General features: G+C 45.5%; 1 protein-coding gene across 1 annotated transcript in view; it reads left to right on the plus strand.

The window, feature by feature from the left end:
• The first annotated feature begins 10,105 nt into the window (after nucleotides 1-10,105).
• Nucleotides 10,106-15,054, plus strand: part of MAP3K4 (mitogen-activated protein kinase kinase kinase 4) — an 86,322-nt gene continuing 81,373 nt past the window's right edge. Inside the window, exon 1 of the mRNA XM_060272797.1 lies at nucleotides 10,106-10,153. The gene's annotated coding sequence lies outside the window, so the exon portion shown is untranslated. The remainder of the gene's footprint in view (nucleotides 10,154-15,054) is intronic.

The raw sequence follows: 15,054 nt of genomic DNA on the forward strand, positions 1-15,054 counted from the left end.
ACCCCCTCCCCCAAACAACCAAAAACAACAGCTCAAAGCTTCTCCACGAATTCAACCCCAGTGACTAAATGCACAGTTCAGGTAGGGTCCACTCTGGCAATGATTTCAACATGTAACAGCCAGGGAGAAAGCCTAGCCCAGGCTGAATTTATTTTTATTTTTTTTACACACTTCTGTATCATAAAGAAGTATCAAAGTGGATTGCAACAATGTCTATATACAGTGAAAACTGTGGGAGGAATTAAAATTACAAACCATCAACTATTACAGAAAGATACTTTCTTAATTGCCTAAATTAAGCATGGCAGTATAGAAAAGTTTTTAGCAAGCGTGTCAAGGTTCAAAGAGAAGGCACTTGCTGAATCTCTGTTGTCAGAGTACTGCACTAAAGACTCATTTTATTGGCGTTGCCCGATGAGCCACACCAACTTGGGAGGTAACCAACAGTGTTCCTTCAGATGATCTCAGTGATCAAGGTAAGGCAGAGGTTTTCAACCTTTTTGAGTCTATGGCTCCCTTGACCAACTACATTATTTCCGTCGCACCCCTGTGGGGCTCAGGAGCCCAGTGATGTCACCTCTTGCCTGCAGAGCTGGCAGCCTCACACCCTTTTTCTAACACCTTCCCTTGTGGAGTGTTCCCACAGCCTCCTTTCCTCTCCCCTCTCCTTGGGAGTCCTCTGGGCAGCCCCTGCCACCGCCTCTGGTCTCTGAGCTGCCCCCAGAGGCACCATTCATCTGGAGAGCTTGTAGCCACGGCTGCTGCAAGAAACAGCTGTGCAGGCCTTTGGGAGGCAGAGACACGAGAGGGCATCAGAGGAGGGAGGAGAAGAAAGAGGGACAGAGGACAGTGTTGCCCATGGCACCCCTGACCACCATTCAAGACACCCTGGTTAAAAACCACTGAGCTAAGGGTTTAAGTGGTCCCTGCCCTGGACCTAAGTTGCTTAGGGCTTTGTGAATGAATACAAAGACTCATGGACATTCAATGAAACGGAATGCTGGGGGGGGGGATAGGACAGATAAAAGGAAGTACTTCACACAGCACATAGTCAAACTATGGAACTCAGTCTCCCAGGAGGCAGCGATGGCCACCAGCTTGGATAGCTTTAAAAGAGAATTAGACAAATTCATGGAGGAGAAGGTTGTCAATGGCTACCATAGTTGGAGGGAGCTTCTGTACACCAGTTGCTGGAAATCATAGGAGGAGAGAGATGCTCTTGTGCTCAGATCCTGCTTGCTGGTTTCCCACTGTGAGAACAGGACGCTGGAATAGATGCCTTCAAGCTCCCAGGTACCTGGTATTTAGCTACAGTATATGACTCAGGAAAGCTTATCTGCATATTATTTTCAGCCGCCTATCCAGTGGTATGTTATGTATTCTCCTATTCTAATTTTATCAACAGAAGCTTATCCACTTGGTCCTGAAATAAAACATGGCTTCATGAGACAGCTTTTCATCTAACCATTCACCTGACTCTTCTCAAAAATAAAACACTGGATCACCACACTCCATGGTCACCTTGCGCTCAGTGTGTCATTCACAAGGCTGGACTTGAATTGGTACATTTTATAGACACAACAAAGTTGTAAAAGAACAATAGAGAGTTTACCTCTTTGCTCCCTCCTCTTGGTGCTTGTGTCTTATGTGTCAATCATGCTCATTTTCACCTGGGGCTGTAAAAGACATATACAGCTCTCAACATTTGAAGGATGCTTTGGTTTGTAAATAGAAAGGTGGGGCTCTGTATGTTGCCTATATCCCATCTCCTTCTAGAACAATGTTTATCTAGTCATGTTTGTCCTCTTTTGTTTGTTATCCTCTGAGGCTTGCCTAAAGGAGGATATTTATCTGAGATAAATCAGAGTTGGGATAATTTAGTTAGAACATTGGTTAAAATATAATCAACTGCAGAGGACCTTTCAAATAGCAGTCAAAGGTCACACCCAGACCATACCTTTAATGTACATGACTTTCCCAAAGAATCCTGGGAACTATAGTTTGTTAAGGGAGTTGAGAAATTGTAGCTCTGTGAGGGGTAAACTACTTTTTCCAGGATTGGCGGGGAGCTATGTACATTATCACAGAATCATGTTTTCTGTAAGACCAAAAAAAAGTGCTTTTTTCTGGGGGTACACATTCCCCTAAACATTTTGTGAATCTAAGTTTGGCCTCGTTGAGGGACATTATTTTAATGAGGAGGAAAATGAGTACCCCTTAACATTTTTTAAAAAAGAAAAAAAAGCACTGCCTAAATGTCAGGGTAAGTCCCAAGATGACAGCCACAAAATCATGTATGAAGAAAGCCTCTTCAAGGGCAAAGTTCATGTGCTTCAAAGGGGCTATCCCCAGATATGGAGAAGAGACAAGGTCAGACGCAGGGAAAACTGGTCACAGGCCAAACTAGGGGAAATGTCCAATGAGAAGTGGGAGAACCATATGCAAATATGAGTACAAAAGTTCTGGGAAAGCACTAGATTAGTCCAAATGCTGTTTTGGAAACCCAACATTTAGTTTCTAAACATTCTATCACAGCTTCAAAACCAGAGTAATTAGGAGGCTGAGAATTAGGAGGCTGCATGCTTTGCTTTTTTTAAGGCTTTCCAGTATTCTAGACAGACAATTAAGAATCTCCTGAAGGTGGAGGAAAATGAAATTGTGTTTCACTTTTGAAGACATAATTGCTCTAGATGTAAAATGTTGATTTGTAGATGTTTCTGTAACAATGTATTTTTGCTTTCTGGATTGGTAAATTAATTACATTTTACATTTCGATAAATAACCCTGGGTTTCTGAAGACTTACAAGTTGGCCTAAGAGTTTTTCCTGCTGGAGGTAGAAAAATAAATGGTCCCCACCCCCTCGTCCGCATTCATGGTGCAGTCAAATTATTCTGGCCCTGATGCAGAAAACCCCTACCTCCCTAGCAGTAAAAATACAATGGTGATAAATTAAATTACTTAATAATTGCTGCCCTTGCAAGAGACTCAAAATCAGCTGCCTGATTCATTCTGTCTAATGGTGAAGCCAGACCTGAGTATATACTAATAATATGGCTCTGTGGTTCTGTTGCTGGGCTGTCTAATTCTCTTTTCTCTTACTTTTACTACTATTCACTATTTGTACTGTTAAAATCTGATCACGTGCATCACTGAACTGTCAGAGTGATCTAAACTGCTGTTACTCTGGGCTAGGTGTGCCATGTATTAAGCCAGCCATCACTGGTCTCACTGTTTGCTGCATCCTGAGCTGTACTCACGGCCACTGTGTGATGGCATCAGGCCAAATCTTCTCCCGCTGCCCTCAACTTTCCGCCACAGCCACTGTGAACAGCAGGGCTGTGGATGCAGTGGTGGCCCTACCAGTCCACAAAGCACTACTGGCAGAGAGCAGAGGTTAGGATTGTGCCCGAAGTCACTGGGATGCAGTATATGACATATGAGTCCAGACATACACTCTGTGAAAAAGCTTTGTCAGGAATGTGGCCCCCCAGAGCGCAGCGGAAGAGTCAGCCTCAGAAATTGAGCTAAACGAGCAATGGGCCGACTCTGTAGATGAGAGCTGTTTGTCAGAGTTTAGAGAGGACAGTCTGCCCCCCCCCCCCGCCTTCCCAGGGAAGAAGCTGTTAGCTCCCAAGGAGAGGAAGAGTTGGAAGTTGCCCTGAGCATTGCCAGGCAACTAGCAGATAAGCCAGAATCTGAGGCTGTGTCTTCTGGGAGTGAGAAGGAGACAGGCCAGCTGTTCAGCCCCTGTACTAGGAGACTGGAGAAGCTCAGAGAACAACAGAAGGGAACGAGAATGATAAGGGAGGGACGATAAGTCAGACTGAGCAACTACTGTTAATGAGAACAGGCGGGAAGGCCATTCTCTGGATGTTTTATTTCCTGTAAATGAACTTACATAAAACTGATGGAGAGTCATAGCTGCTTATCAGGCTGCTTGCCTGCCAGAGATCATTATAACCTTCTACATTCTTCCCTTGGGTCAGTTGATTTGCCTCGTGGGAACTGGGGGGGATTGGAACCAAAGAAATACATTTAGATTAATTCTGATAAGCAATATTAGGTGCTTCCCCTTTTCCTCCACCTTATGTTCTCAATGATGAACTTTGTTGGTTTGAGTATGCAGAAGAAACTGAGCAACTGAGAAGAAGTGAGTAAGAGAGAATGAATGGGTTAAACTTTTCATATGTGTGGGGTGTCTTCCACTTAGTTGAAAAAGCCCACTTGATGTATAAATCAGAACAAAGAAAGCCAGTTTCATTTGACCTTTTGTTCTCCAACTTTGATTGCTGACTGGTCTTGCTGATCTTATTCAATTTCATGGGACCGGGGGTGGGGGGACAACGCCATCCAACTCAATTTTGGTTGTGAAAAGCGAAGGGATGGAAATGAAATATTTGAGTTACACTTTGAGCTCCTCAGTCATGCAACACTAGAAGGTCAGGAGAAGTTTTTTAAAAATAGCTATCATGTGCATAATTAATAATACGTGAGCTAATAATTTATGAGTAACATTTGCATCATATCCTTCAGAGCTCTCACATGACAAATTGCTATTTGTTGTTAGAATAATTGCTCTTTTGCTAAATGCAGGGCATGTAACAACAAGGATTTGCATGTGGCCTGTTCTTACAGTCTTCTTATTAAAAGCAGAACCTCTGAAATGGAGGGGGTGGACTGCTACTAAAGTGAGGAATAAATGTGTTACATTTGATTGATTGAACTTTTATCCCTTCTTTTTCTCCTGCGAACTCAAGGTGGCATACATGGTTCTCCCTCATGTCATTTAACCCCCCACAACAACCCTGTGAGGTAGGTTACGCTGAGAGGCAGTAAGTAGCCCAAAGTCACCCATGAGCTTCATGGCTGAGTGGGAATTTGAACCCTGGTCTCTCCCAGGTCCTAGGCCGACCATCTAACCACTCTTATCTTGCATTATAGGGCTAAGGCTAGGTTAGACTTTATCACAGGGGGCTTCCTTCTGAATAGATATGCATAGGATTGCACTGTTAGTTTTCTAGGTGCAGGGAGAATTTTATTTGGAGAAGATCTCCCCACCTCCAGTCTGAAGTGCTGTAGATCGGGGGGGGGGAATTCAATACTGTACCTTTTCATGGGTGTAGCCAAGATTTTTGGGGGGGGGGCAGGCCCTGGGGGGGGCAGAACCAAGTTATCTGTGATCCAATTGGTCAGTTAGTTAATTGTTTTTATTTATTTACTTGATGTGGGGGGGGAGCTGCCCCCGGCTACGCCCATGTACCTTATCTACAATGTATGAGCCATGCCTGATTCTGATTTCCTAGACAGGGAAAGAGTCCGACATAATATTTTTGAAGGTGATAAATATAACACAATATTGTTAAAACATTGCAATAATGTTGAAATATCATGTTCACACAATAATATTAATCTTCTAAGCAATATCAGTCTGATATTTTTGCAAGTGAAATAAAGAGGCAGACTCGGCCCTTCAGACGTTTTGGGACTACAACTCCCATCATCCCTAGCTAACAGGACCAGTGGTCAGGGATGATGGGAATTGTAGTCTCAAAACATCTGGAGGGACGAGTTTGCCTATGCCTGGGCAAAATGAAGCTTCCCTAACCTTCCCCGCTTTTTAATGCCACATAACTATAGATGCTGGAGTGGAGGGTATTCTTCACTCTTGGTCTTCTCACAATCTTTTGCATAATGAGATTGCTTCATGCCACTTAATGGAAAGGCTAGACTTAAAATGCATCTCAAATTCCTTGCCTATCTTATTGTTTCATGTACTTTATCAGCTATTGCATCTCAGTTAAGAGACGGCCACATTTCGTATTTAATCCTTATCAGTTCTGTAGCCACATATCATTCCTCCTGTCTCCTAGTTTCATGAGCAGATACCTAGCAAGAGACAGACTGGCAAGATATAAAAGGTTGCTTTTTGAAGGGATTGTACAAGCATTTATATGGGATAGGGGAGGACAGGAGCACATCTTTGGCAATCATTACCTTTAGAGTTCTAAAGCCAACATTGATAGCACTTCCCAGTGATCAGAGGAGCCTAAAACGGGAAGCTGTAATTAGAGACCAAAGTACACTGCAACTGTTTAAGTTGCTCTAGGTTTTAGGGTTTCTTCTGATTTTTCGACACTGCCTCCCTCAGATGACTTTCTCTTGAGACCTAGCCATTCAACTGGGAGCCACTAACAGGTGCCTTGACCAATGTTGCCAATAGTTATAACCTGCTATTACCCAGACTAGGAAATCCCCCCCAATTGCTGCAATCATTGCAAGCCCTGATGATCAGCTATGCAAAAACAAGTCCCTTGAGATCCTGCCCACCTGCCCAACAATAAGCTCAGGTGGGAGATTCTGTCCTTCCGCAGGTGCAGTTCATTATTTAATGCACACCTGTATATGATGTACTGTATATGCAAATGCAGTAGTAGGATAACATTGCCATGCAATGGAAAGAAAGGAAGGGAGGGATGGGAGCCAACTAAGCTTCAGGCAATTTTCAACATTTGCCATTCTGACTTGTTAAGAAGCTTTCAGACAGAAAATCATGTAAATTTATTCAGAAAGCTAGAAGCCAAACCAAAGCAGAATCATTATGTTTCTGATGCTCACACAACTCAGTAAAGCCGTAGGTCTTCTTATTGTTTCAGACCAGCACAACTGGACCTGAAGTGCAGCTTGCAATAGGTTGTATCCAACTAAAGCTCCATCTGCACAATATTGTTGCATGTTACCCCAATCTCTGAGCAATGAGAGATTTCGTGGGTGCCAGGTGCTCACCTGGGGTCTGTTTCCTTTTGCAAATGAGGCACAGGGGAAACTGTGGTGTCTTTAAATGTGGTTTATTTACACACACCACCTGGATCTTGCTTCTCCCATTGCCGCAGACTTAGATTCAGACAGACATCAAATATTGTGTTCTTCTGTCTCTCTGGCTTTTCATCTTGCTGCCTTTCTTCTTGGTGACATAATTCCTAATATCTTTAAACTCTGACTTTATCTGTGTGTGTGTGTGTGTGTGTGTGTGTGTGTACGCACTACCCATTTGCTGACTCGCAAAAGCCCTGTGAACCTAGCCTTGGTTAATTAGCATTTAACACTTGCTAAATCCAGGGATTAGAGTAGCATGGCACTCAGTTTAACACCCCAAGCCTTGATTAAATTCTAACACGTACTGGATCTGAATTATACGAGTCTATCACCAACAAACCCATAACAATACATTTAAAGCAGTATCATATCACTTTAAACAGTCATAGCTTTCCCCCAAAGAATCCTGGGAGCTGTAGTTTGTCAAGGGTGCTCAGAGTTGTTAGGAGACCCTTATTCCCCTCTCAGAGGTACAATTATCGGAGTGGTTTAACCATAGCATCATAGAGTTGTAGAATTGGAAGGGACCTTGAGGGTCACCCAGTCGAACTCCCCATCAATTTGTGCAATAGGGGATATAATTATAGTAGGTCCTTTGCCTTCTTACAGAAATTAACAGGCTGTGAGGGTTAGAGGACACTGCTGTGGCATTTTCTTCTATCTTGATCTCTATACTACTGCTATAATACTCTTCAGGGGGGGAAAGAGTTCATAGAATCTTAGCATTGGAAGGGGCACGAAGGGCCATCTAGTCCAACCCCTGGCAATGTAGGAATCTCAACGAAAGCATCTATGAGAGATGACCGTCCATCCTCCACTTTAAAACCTCAAATGAAGGAGAGTCCACCACCTTCCGAGTGGGTTGGTTCCACTGCCAAACAGCTCTTAGCATCAGAAAGCTCTTCCTGATGTTTAATCGTTCCTTCTTCCCAGGGAAACTGGCCATAAATGTCTGTGGCCACCCCACACTTACATGCATGCGCGCGCACACACACACGCACACACACGCACACACACCATAGCCTCCCTCTTTAGTGATCTGTAAAGTAAGGAGTGGGGCTATCATTCTCTCTCCACTCCTCAAGTGACGGATGTGATGACTGAGGAAGGGCAATTTTCCTCCCCATCAAACTGAGGGTCTTCACACACCTCAGAGGTGTAAGATTTTTTATTTTTTTTGCTTTTTGCTGATGCCTCCAAAATTGGTGGGGTTTCAGGATCTGGATCATATTACCAAACTGGGGGTTAGCCATCCTTGCCCTACAGAATCCTGGGAACTTTACTTTGGTGAAAGTGCTGAGAGTTCTCTGTTAGAACTACAGCTTCCCTGGGCAAGAAGAGCTGGCTATCAAACCAGTTTTAAGTCTGTGGTATATAGAGAAGAGTCACCGCAATGCAGTCAGTCAGGAGACTTTCAAAGTTCTGAGCTGCAGTCACTTTCATGTGAAAGCCAGACTAGAACAGAAGGCTTGTATAGTTGGCAGGAGAGATTTCTGAGAGGAGTGGTTTGGCTGGCACCAGAACAGAAGGCAAAACTGAGCGGGATGTGTGCGAGCAAAGGCAAAATAGAGCTCTGTTTTGCCAAGAAAATGTTCTTTTCCACAGAGCTGGTTCAGTGGAATAGCTGTCTCATAATCACTGATGATTTCTGCAAGACAGAAATCTTATTCTGTGCAAAAGAATTGCCAATGACCAGTCCACCTTGACAGCACCCCACAAAAGCATCACATGTGGTGTCCCCCACTCCATTGGTTATGAATAACACAAGTACTCTGTTACTTTAATGGTACACCATCACTCAGAAGCACAGGGACTGGTTTTTATTTTTAAAATCATGAGAAAATGTACATGTTAACACAATGCAGGCCAGTGTTGCCAGCTTGACAAGTGAACATGAACTGTTGGCACTGTGTATTTCATTATGTGGATAGGGTTGTCAGACTTAATAGAGGACAGGACTTCTGTGCCTTTAATTGCCCTGCTCTCTTTTGAGTCTGGAAACCTTAAAGAGAAACCAGCAGACCCTTTGCTTGGAAATTAAACAAAGGGTCTACTGGTTTCTCTTTAAGGTTTCCAGACTCAAAAGAGAGCTGGGCAATTAAAGGCAATTAAAGACCCTGCTTAAAATGCTCCCACTAACCCAGAGGCAGGGGACAGAAAGGGACAAGCCAGGTGTGGTAGGTGTCACTTTCCATTTCTAGCCCCAAGACCATACCTGTGTAGTATTCCGATCCAGTCCATGTTTTACATGTGATTCCAGCTTACCAGGGCCTGGAGCAGTTTCACTCCATTTCATTAGACAGGTGGAAGTCTGCTATTCCGGGACTTGCTGAAAGCTGGGTCCCCAGCTGTTGTTGGACTACAACTCCCATCATACCTAGCTAGCAGGAAAATGATGGGAGTTGTAGTCCAACAACAGCTGGGGACCCAAGTTTGAGAAACAGTGAATTCGTTAGATTAAAAGGAAGCGGAGGAGGAAGACCCATCCCTCTGAAATCCCACCCCAGCATAGGAGGGCTCGGCAAGCGGGCGTCCTCCGGAGGGTTCGGACTTTCACCAGCTACCCTAACCGGATGATGGGAATTGTAGTCCAGCCACACCTGGAGGGTATCACCACCTGCTACCTACAGCTCCCGACCAATCTCACCTAGCGAGGCTCACTCCGCAGAGGCGCCTTGATTCTCAGGACGCTGCTTTTAATTAAGCTGCCTTTGATCTTCCCCGGTGGTCCCGGGGGCCCTTTGCCAAATCGGCTACGCCCGCGGCACCCGGGAGAGGGAAGCAGTTCGCGGCGAGCCTTCGCCAGCGTCCTCTTGCTCCCTCTTCCCGCCGCGCAGAGCAGCCGTGGGCGCGGAGATGCTGCAGCGCCCGGAGAGGCTCGCCAGGGAGGCGGGCCGTTTCCTCGCGCCTCGTGGGCCGTCTCCGTGCGCTCAGCGCCGCCGCCGCCTGCGGCCCAGACCCAGCCGCTTGGGGAGCCTCCTTTGCAGCCAGTCCCCGACGTGGAAAGAGGCAGCTCCCGCCGGGGGTGTCTCTCCTGCCCCTCTCCCGGACCTACACAAAGGAAGGAGGCGGAGAGTTGCGCAACGCCGCCGAGAGCGAGCGAGGCGCTTGGCTGCTTCCATTCCCGCCGAGAGGCCGCTCGGGAGCGCCATGAGCGAGCCGCCTCGCCGTCCTCCAAGGTTTCCTTAAGCCGGAAGAATATGGGAATGCCGTCGCCGTCGTGGGATCGCAGCAGGCGCACTGATCTTATGTGGGAAGCTGGAGGATGACCGAGCGCTAGTAAGGAAAGCCGCGCTTCTTTCGCTTTGCCTGTTTGCGTCCGAGGGACTTCCTCGTGGCCCCTTGAATCCCGGCCCCATTTACCTGGGGGTGGGGGTGGGGGTGGGGGTGGCGTGGCTACAAGACCCACAGAATTCGACCTAGTTGGGATGGCGCTGCAAAGTTGCAGTCCTCGACGCACTTGCTCCATTGCACACGCTGGGGATTATTTGCACGGAAGCCCGCGCGGGCTTGCGCTGCGCGGGATTTAGGCTGGTTGCAATCCTTTTGTGGGCGTCGACCCCCATTGCACTCCGCGTGCTATTATTGTGGCGTCCGCTTCTATGCACTAGAGGCCACTTCAGCGCACGTAGGCTTGTACAAGGTTTTAAGATACAGTACTAGCACGCGCAGCTGCTGCCTGTGGCTCTTATTTTTCTGCTTCTGCAAAGTATGTTCTTTGCAAAGTGTGCCATACTTAGTCTGGATTCGCAGCAAGCTGACGAAAGCCAGACTTTTCTAGCTCAGTGTTTTCTACCTGACTGGCGTCAGCTTTTGCCTTGAAAGCAGTAGGGGGGAGAGAACAAGTGAGATGTTGTATTTCACTGGATCAGCTAGTAGGGACTGCGTGCGAGCTTTCCAAACACCTTATCCCAACTTGTGCAGCCTGCTCCAAGGGAGCTTCATTCGGAAGTTCAGTGGGGCTTGCTAAGTGTGAGCAGTATTGGTACCCCAGCTTGTGCTTCATCCCTTGGAGGTGAGGCTAAGTGATTTCCCTAGGACTCGCCCCCAAGTAAGTCTGCCTAGGATTTTGGTGCAGTGATCGTCTGCAGCTTGCAGAATTGGGACCCGTATATATTGCTGACTAAACAAGGAAACAGTTGCTAGTTTACAAGCCCTGGATGTTCTTTAGGCAGGGTTGGTCTTCAGCAACATTTAAACTGAATAAGTTCTTACATGTTCAGTTTGGGCTGTTACTCAGCTGCCTGAACTGCTCTGAGAACAAAGGAGTGCCAGGACTGTGCATTTCATTCTTACCCATTCCCTTGGTGATGGACACTTGCACATTTGTGGCACAGCTTTGGAAATTGGAAAGGGGAATGCTGCACCAGGCCTGCACTTCAGCTTTGGGCTTGCAGTATTCTGGGAGTCAACAAGAGCAGCCTTCCCCAACCTTGTGCCCTCCAGATGTTTTTGGCCACAACTGGGGCTAATGAGAGAAGAACTAGGGAAGAAATCATAGCAACACGTAACCTTCAAAGTGCTCACAACAACCCTGCATAGTAGGTCAGCGGTATTTCATATGCCAGACAAGGTTTCTGAGAGGTGATGGCCCATCTGTTGAGGTTAGATTTGAACCAGGCACCTCCCAATTCACAGATCATGCTATGCTTACCTCTTATGCTGAAGAACAGCAAATGCTACAGCTCTTGGGTTATCCTCAAACTATGTTTCAGGAACTCCTGGAGAGACTTGCAAGCCATCCACAAGTGGGAGGAGGTAGTGAATGTTGGGACTCGGCAGTCATGTGAAGGCTGAGCCTTCTTTCCCCCCTGAACAGGGACTTGGGGGTAGAACAGGGGTGGAAAGACCTGCAGGTCTCTAGACCCAGGCAACATGGCTAATAGTTAGGCTTGATGGGAGCTGGAGTCTTAATGACACCTGGAGATTTAATGACACCTGGAGATTTGAAAGCCCCAGCACTAAGATGGAGAAGGGAGTTGTTCAGCTGCAGGTGCCTTTGGTCCAGCTACCAGGCTAAAGTGACAAGGAGGAATGCGGGTAGCAGTCTTGCAAAGATCTTGGATTTCATTGCACTAATTCTTGAGCACAGCGGCAGGATGCACACTGCTGTCCATGAGAGCCTGGATGTGATATTTGGGGAACCTATGGCTGGATTCCAGTTCCCATCAGCCCAGCCAATGTCGGCCAACGGTCTGTCATGATGGGAGTTGTAGTCCCTTTGTCACCTGAAGGGCCACAGGTTGCCCATTCTTGCTCCACACACCAAACATACGTCAAAGCACTTGGACATGGATCCTTGCACTTAATTTTTGGCACAGTTAAAATAATGGAATATATTTCCTAATCTTGAACACTTTGCACAGGTGGTGTCATGGTGGTGTTGAATGGTACAATCCCATTTTAAGTGCTTATTTGCCATTGACTTGGATATTAGGATCAGGCAATGAAGAATCTGAAAGTACTTCATTTTAAGTTGGATCATAGACATAAGAATTTGTTCTAGAAATTGCATGCTATGCCGAATAATGCATTGGAGCCATATGTAGTTTTGGTTAGGTTGTTATGGCCAGGTCATGAAGTTTTAGAAAATTTACAAGTTGCATAGAAGGGAGAATTGCACAAGTTGTAAGTGCTATCACTGCAACATGGTCACAGGGGCTGGGATGCGTGTGGGGGCAAATTGTACCGAGTTCCTTAAGACCTCCCAATCCTCACAGATGACCCAGCATTTTAACTGGAACAGAGGCAGACTGTACCATGTGGTTTATCAGCAAAGTGGGTGGACTCTTTGCTCTCAGATCCTGTTGCTTGAATCCTAAGTTCCAGCTAGAAGGCAATACTTGTGGTGTGGTTTGGAACCTCACTCTGCCATGGACGCCTGTCAGTTTGTGTGCTTTTTCACAAAGCCAATTTTCTGGGGGGCATTTCCTATGGCATTTCCTGTGGGAACTTGGCCTTTGTATTTAATTGTGTTGAGAACATTGGGAACTTGGAGTTATAACAGAAACTACCAGAACTACTTCTGCCATTTGTTTTAAGATGCCTTCAAGGGTGGGGGACCTGTAGCCCTCCAGGCATTGGCATGACTAATGGTCACCCTTGATGGGAGATGACATTCAACAACATCTGGAGGGTCATAGGGTTCACACCCTTAAAGAGGAGCATATAGTTTATACAGCGTTTGGGGTTAAAGGTTGCTTCTGAGCAAGTGGCCTCCTTTTCATGAAACGCACAATGAAAATGGTCCACTTGTTGCAAAAGGAACATCTGTTGGAAGTTTATTACTTTATGAACTTAAAACTATTTCCCGTCCTTACCAAAAGTAGCTGGCATTTATTCAAGCAATAGGAAAGAATCCTAAGCTCAAGAGACTTCTTTGTAGAAGTGGGAGAGCAGAATATGAAGGGAAACTGTCCCATTTTGGAAAAGACAGATTACTATTTCTCTTTTTGCAAGGAGGTTCAGAGGTAATGCAATGAGTGGAGGCCTTTTAATGTATTGCTTCCTTCCCTCTGCTTACTTATTAATCAATACAGTAACACAATTGCAATCTATTAAACTCTATTAGCTCTATTAACAAAAGAGCAGCGAAAGCACAATTACAACAATAGTGTTATTTGGTTCCTATTCCCTTTTCCTTTACATTAAAAAAAATGAAGGCAGGGGATAAGGCTTTCACTCTGACACAATTCTGCAGGCAAACAAGTTGTAATCCCAGTTAATATCTGTCTTTGCTGAACATAGCTGGCATATTTGTTGCAGGGGCAGGCCAGGATAAGGGGCTGTAGCTGCTTTTTATTGGACTCATTTCTCTGAGCAGGCTGGTTGCCTTTCCACCACTCTCCCACAAACTATTCTGGTGCCCACTGTCAAGCTTCTAGCCCAAGGGTGGGGAAGCTGTGGACTCCCAACCCCCATCAGCCCCAGCAAACACAACCAATGGCCAGGGATAATGGGAGGTGTAGTCCAGGAACATCTGAGGGGGCACAGCTGCCCAAGCTCTGTTCTAGCCCTTCGAAGTATGTTTTTGACCATTTTATCTCCCTGACTGCAGTCCCTCCTTTGCCCCAGCCTTTTTGGGCCCCAGGGAATATGGAAATATAAAAAATTGTGGGCATCACAAAATACCCATTTCACAGTAGAAAACTGCTGATACTCAGCCTCCCACAAACAAAAGGCAGAACACCCACACCGGCCCAAGCAAATGGTAGACCAAAAAATAAAAATAAAAGAGCAGGCAGTCCCTCCCCAACTAAACAAAAGCAAATTCATTTAAAATACATATTGGGAGGGGCAGGGGAAATTGGCAGGTGACAAGGGAGGGGATTGAGTGGTATTCAGCTAAGCTGTTCTCAGAGTAGACCCACTGAAATTGAATTGAATAACACTCTTTGTGTTTCCATTGGTACCACGATGGGAACATTAGCTTTTCCCTCTTATAGCTCCTTTTTTCAGCTCATCTGCACCTGGATCTTCTTTCTCCGCTCTTGCTCAACCTTTTCTCTCCCTTTAAGGTTGTAATCTTACGTTCTCTGTTCCTTGGGAGTAAGATCAGTAGAATTTAGTTCTCATGCTACATAGGTGACTTGAAATCCCACTTCCTTTAAAAACCTTTCCAGTGGAATATCCTGGGAAATGAAGCATGCATAACATAAATAGAATAAAATATTGGCTTCATGTACGTATATTATTTGTACAACATTCTAATTTGGCAAGACCTCTGCAAGCCACATATGCGATTTCAAAGTAAAAGCAGTGCTGTACTTTAATTTGGGTATCTTTCTCTCTCTCTCTCTGCTGACTTGGTTCAAATCCAAATAGCTGTTCTTGTCCCTGTGTGTTCCTAAAGCATTTTCCTTGAACCTGCTGAGAAAGCACCTGGAACATGCCCAGAGGCATTAATCCTTCTGCATATATTCCTGAGTAGGTCCATGGTTCTGAAAACAAATTCCAGTTCTAAGCCCTGATGAGATTTCACTGAAATTATCTTGCACTTTGCTTGTGCCCAGAGGACTTTCCTCCCTTTCTATTTCATGAATTCTACTGCTTCCTGGTGTTGATTTTAAAATAGGTTTCTTCCAGGGCTTGGTTCCCTTGAGCTACTTTAATTATCTTAATATGTGGGGCTTGGCTGCTAAATTAAGCATGGGAAAAGTGGGATGCGGTCCCCTTTTTTC

The sequence above is a fragment of the Zootoca vivipara genome, chromosome 3, assembly GCF_963506605.1.
Source record: "Zootoca vivipara chromosome 3, rZooViv1.1, whole genome shotgun sequence".
Classification (NCBI taxonomy): Eukaryota; Metazoa; Chordata; class Lepidosauria; order Squamata; family Lacertidae; genus Zootoca; species Zootoca vivipara.